Raw genomic sequence first — 6,200 nt, forward strand, 5'->3', positions numbered from 1 at the left:
AGGTAGGTAGGTAGATAGGGAGATAGACAGACAGACAGACAAACAGACAGACAGACAGATAGACAGATAGAGAGATAGATAAATTTATTCGTTGCATAATATTCTTACAGTAGCCTTATAGCACATAATAAAGAACATGTCCAATTCTTACGTTGGGAATACTAATCCACAACAATAAAGTGTATTCATTCAATTGAGGTGTATAGTTCCAAAAGTCGACATCTGCCATTTTTACGAAAAATGAGTTACGATCATTTCTTATATCTTTGGGTTGAAATACATTGGAAAAACACTATTTCATCCTCAAAAACTCGATACTTCTAACATAAATCAAGCTTTAAAATATGGAGTTTTTTCCAAAACCCGACTTATTTTGTTAAGGTATTGTTCCAAAACTCGACATATGCTGTTTATTCCAAAGCCCGACATTTACACTTCCATTGTGTGAACTATGAAGGCAGTAACGTTCCAGAAGTCTACATCTTTGCTCAAGACAAAGAAAGTGTGTGATTTCTTTTAGAATATCATAATTCTTCAGTGCACGGAACTTACCGGGAAAATCGACAATGGAACTTTATCTGAATAAGAATATGTTTCATTATATTGGTACTTCAGAGCTGTGCAGATTTTTACAACGTGTTAACATGGTGTGTGAGCTCATTACAGAAGTAAAATTTTCATAGAATCTCACATGCAAATTTCGCCTTCAGAGCCTGGGCGTGGAAGAAAGAGAGTCGGTGATACAAAGAACTAGACAAAACACAGAAAAGGGATAGGAAGTTAAGTTTTATGCTAACTGTAATGTTTGTCTTTACAGTGATTGTGCGATGCTTGCCTGTATTTGATAATTTTTGTAATGATTATTGGTAGCTACTCTCTCAGAACTCAAAACATTACTCATAAACCAAAGAAGTTTCCTAACTCAGCGTGATATCAACCACTTTTACAAAGTGTTTTACAGCGTCCCCAATAAGTTGGTTCAAGATTAATTCATACTGAATACACAACAGCTGATTATCCTAAAACATATTTTGTTAACAGAACAGTGAGACATCAGGGGATGGAAGTAGGTCGTGTTCTACCAGTTTACCGACAAACTTTCTTAAAAAATCTTGCAAGTGTCAAAGAATTGGGTGGGACTTCTATCTAAGTGGCATTTAACAATTGGAATTCCGCCAGTAAAAAAAGAAGAGAAGAGGATACATGTAGCAAGAAATGTGAAATAAAGTGATATGCTATGAAAGACTTCATCGAACAATTAGGTAAAATTAGTCAGCTCCATTTCCTCCATACCAACGGGTAGAATTTGTTATGGAATTGAGAAGGAGGCAAAGAAGATGAAAATTATGAAATCCGAAGATTACTGCAATATCTTCAACAACAATGACACCATAAACAAGTTAAATATAGACTGTCCAGTTTATGACTGAAAAACGAACATACAAACTGTTTTGAAACCACAAAATGTCTGGCATTTCAAACTAAAATTCTGTAAAAGAATCAAGGTAAAGGAATAAAAAATGGAGTTGTGATAAGGGGTGAACAAAACTATAGAAGAATTGTAAATTTGTACAAAGGATTTTGAAAAAGGGGAAACGTGCTCAGGATGGAAAAATCACACTTGCACAAAAACACTATCTGTGATCCACAGGGAGAAGAGGATTTCAGGATTTAAAATGTACACTTAATAAAGATTAAATACAAAATTCTGATGATATACCTAAATAAATGACAATTTTTTATTATATTCCATGGATTCAATAAAATTAATAGCTTTTTAGTATAAAATGTGGATTATTTATGGGAAATTATGTTATTAGAATTTCCAAAATCCGACATAAATTTTATTGTTAGTTTCAAAATCCGACATATATTTTATTGTTAGTTCCAAAATCCGACATATGCAATAGTTAGTTCCAAAACACGACATGTTCAAATTTAATAATCTAATAACTCTTACAAAAATACTGTGACAGCGACGTGAGATTCGAACTCACGACCAGCGTCCCGCGAGAGAGAGCATATCGCGCGGGCTTCATGAATCATGAGGGACGGCGCGACGAGGGGAAAGGCAAAGGCCCACGCGACGAGGGGAGAGTGCACGCGCAACTGCTGCATGCGGAGTAAGGGGGAATGGACCTTCTCGACCCTTCCAGAAAATGCGTCGAAGTGGAGATATCCAGATAATTCTCTACACACCTGTAGAAGGTTCTCGCAACTATGATTTTGCTATAAAAGAAGAAGCGCCAGCGAACTAGAGTAGAGTTTTCAGTTATTCCGTCAGTGAGTAAGCCAGAGCAAGCAAGCCAGAGTTAGACTCGAGTGTGCGTCCGCATCTGCGTCAGCATCCGAAGGCCTGAGTTCGAGTGCAGTGGACCGCAGTTGGAGGGACCCGAGTTCGAGTACAGTGAACTGTCTCTGAAGGTCTGTGGTTCGAGATACTGTGAACTCGAGTGACTGAGATAGAAGAACTGTGAACTGAGAACTGGTAGTTCTGATTTATAAATAGTGCTTTGTAAATATTAGTTAAGATTAACAGTTCATTGTTGTGCGTAATAATCCAAGTAAACTGTCATTGTCGTCGGTGGAGTGCTATAACGAATACTTTGTTGAGTGAAGATCCAATTGTTGACGAGAGCGTTTAAGGTGAATTGCAGAAAGGAATTATTGTTGTGACGAATAAATTACATTGTTGTAACTAATAAAACTCACAATACATACTTTTAGTTCAAACATGAATTTTTATCCTCAGCTTTACTATTAAAGACAATTATAGAAATTTCCTGCACATCTCAACATTGGAAATACTACAGATAGTTTTTTGGCTTTTTCTCTAAACCACTTAGGAAGCAAATGTCGGGTTTTGGAACTATACACCTCAATTATGCAGATGACAAAGTAATACTTGCACAAGATCATGACGACATAGAATACATGGCAAGAAAATTAAAAGAGGAATACGAATGTTGGGGATTGACGACAAATATAAAGACAACTAAATATTTATGTATTGGCGAGGAGATAGAACCATTGCAACTAGACAATGCAGAAATTATAGAGCCAAGTACGGAATGCATATATTTAGGGACGAAAATAGATCAATTGGGGAAACGTAATACAGAAAATGAATATAGTATTTCCGAAACAAAGAAAGCAATTAATGCTCTAAATTCTCCTTGGTGGAACAAACATATAACAAGAAACAGGAAATTGCAAATTTATAAAAGGGGTAGGCCTAATTCAAATTCAGTAATGGCGCAGAAGTATGGCAAATTTCTACAAGGGAACAAATAAAATTTTGGCTGCAGAAATGGATGTTTTAAGGAGATCGGCACGGAAATCAAAAAAAGAAAGTGTAAAAAATAGACGATAAGAGAAATTATGAAAGTAGAGGAAGAACCAGATATTATTGACGTTATAGGGAAGAAAACACTACATTGGTATGGACATGTAGAGAGAATGACAGAGGAATTACTACCACGATAAATTATGGAATGGATACCGACGGAAAGAAGGAAAAGAGGTCGTCCAGCAAAGACGTGGATAGAAGAGTTACAGACTGTCATGACTTGCAGGAATTTGACACCGGAGCAGTGGATGGATAGGGAGGATTGGCGTTTGGTTTCCGGAAGACGGCGTCAGCAGTCATGAAATCGAAAGTAGAAGAAGAATAACAATATCATATTATACAATGGAATATGTTTATCATTTAATAGTATTAAAATATTTACACGGTACTGTGAAATGTCAAGAAACCGTCTACAGAACAGAAATTATGAGATATTAAGTAATTTCTCAGTTTTACCTTAAATCATGCCGGGTTTTGATTATGATTCTTAATGACTTCAGGAAGAATATTGACAATTTTTGCTGCCATGTAACGTACTTCCCTTTGATAGTATGATAAATTTGATGATGACGTATGAAAATCATTATTTCTGCTGGTATTTACACTATGAATGGCTGAATTAGTTGGAAAATTTTCTTTATTACATAAGAGGAAATTTATTAAAAAGTATATGTACTGACTTGTTAAGGTCAGAATCTCTTAATTTCTTTCTAAATTTTTTAGCCCTTGCTCCAACAATTATTGCAATTGCTCCTTTTTTAAATAAGAATGTATTTTTACTGCCTACAGAATTTCCCCAAAATATTATTCTGTAGGACATAATGAAATGAAAGTAGGCAAAATATATTGTCTTTAAGATACTGCTGTTTAGAAATTGTTGTAACGACCTAATTGAGAAGCATGCTGAGCTAAGTTTGTTTTTTTTTAATAACATAAATTTTTCCAGTTTAATATGTTATTACTATGCAAACCAAGAAATTTGGATGTTGATGTTTCTAGTAGAGATATATAGTACGTAATGGTTGTGTTTAATGTTTCAGAGATTCAATTTTAAAGTGGTTTTAAATTGAATTATGTTAGTTTTTTAATGTTTAATGCTCGTTTATTCGTGTAGAGAGGTGACATCAAAAGTCTGACATTTAGGACAATGCATATTTTTCATACTAATAGCATGATAAGTGACATATTTGGATAATTCAGGCTTTACAGTGATATTTTCAGAATACACATAATAACTGCTAGAAATGAAATGATGATTAGATACGAGACTCTCAGTTGTCGAAATGACTATCACATAGCTTTCAGGACTTTTTGTCCATGAAATTTCACCCACTGGATTTCCGCCCACTATCTTCTATCCATGGAAAACTTGCCTACTATTTCTCATCCATGTACTTTTGGCCCATAAAAAATTTCGTATTTCGAATATATGTACAGAGATTATTTCGACCAGAAATTTTTTTCGTCCATAACAATGCTGTGTGTACAATGTCAAGTTTCCACGACTACCTGGTCAATTCCTGCCGTAAAATTTGTAAGCCTACTTTAATTAGTGTCGAAATTGCTAAACTAAAGGTAATGAATACCAGAATCACCGTCACTACAAGAGGTAAAGGCATGCTTGAACACAATGGACACCAGTACTACTACCATGGTGCGAACAATAGAAAACCCACAAATACTGGGGCTGTATGAAACGAGAGATATGTAATGGGTTGTACATTAAGACTTTAATGTTTCTATACAAGTGACTATCATATCGGATCCTTGGAAATAAGACACACTCATGAGGCAAACTCTGCCACAATTATTGCTCACGGTATTGTGCACGGTATTAAATGAAGAGCAGAAGCAGCTCCTAACGTAGCTGGTGAAAGGGTGTCATGCATAGTTCAAATTAATAATCACGCACCATGCGGAAATTCTTGGACCACATACGGAGGAAGAAGATGAAAATCACGCCAAAATTGTGCAACTGAAACAAGGACATACAAATTTTAGAAGCCCGCTAATAAAAAATATCTGCTAAACCAAAATCAAATTGATAGTTCAGAACTACCAAACTTACATATAAGATGAAGACAACACCCTACAATACCTATAAACTGAAGTTGTACAGCGAGGAGTCCGTGGAAAGTAACAATAAGTATTGTTATGATTATTATAAATCAACATTATATTTCAAAATGTTACACAACTGCATAATGTATTACAAATCTGTATTATAAGCTAATAATCTGTGTAAAAGTGTTACATTACCATGCAGCCATACAAATAAATTAGCTACATAACACACTTGTGAGAATTTATAATTAGACAAAAATGTTCGTGGGTCAAACATTCATAAGCGAAAAAATCCTGTCCGTAAATTTATCAACCGGTGTAAATGGTAATGGGTATAATGACTATACAGACAATAAAGTTTATGGACGAGAGAATACTGGTAATCATCATATCTAAGTGAAGCTACATTATTAACTGAACAGACAGACATTCTTTCATGGAGTCTTTTCTCGTTGTTCTGAGCTCAAAACCGAACGTCATAAACATTCCTAGCATGGCTATTTTCTAAAACATATAATTTGTCACTCCATTTATTTACTATTGATTCGGAACTCCTCCAAAATCAAGATTGTGATAACAGTAAAAATATGGAGTGAATTGATTCGCTGGTATACACTTCTTGGTATTAGCGACGTCTGTGAGCTGGAGTAATTAACAGCAAGCAAAGGCCATATGAACACAAAATATCTTCTGTAAAGACACAGATGTCCAGCACAACAAATGAGTGAACTAGACACTGCTGATACAGAAGATACCCAATCAGTGGACCCATAAAGCTGTCCACATT

Source organism: Periplaneta americana, chromosome 16 (assembly GCF_040183065.1).
Source record: "Periplaneta americana isolate PAMFEO1 chromosome 16, P.americana_PAMFEO1_priV1, whole genome shotgun sequence".
Classification (NCBI taxonomy): Eukaryota; Metazoa; Arthropoda; class Insecta; order Blattodea; family Blattidae; genus Periplaneta; species Periplaneta americana.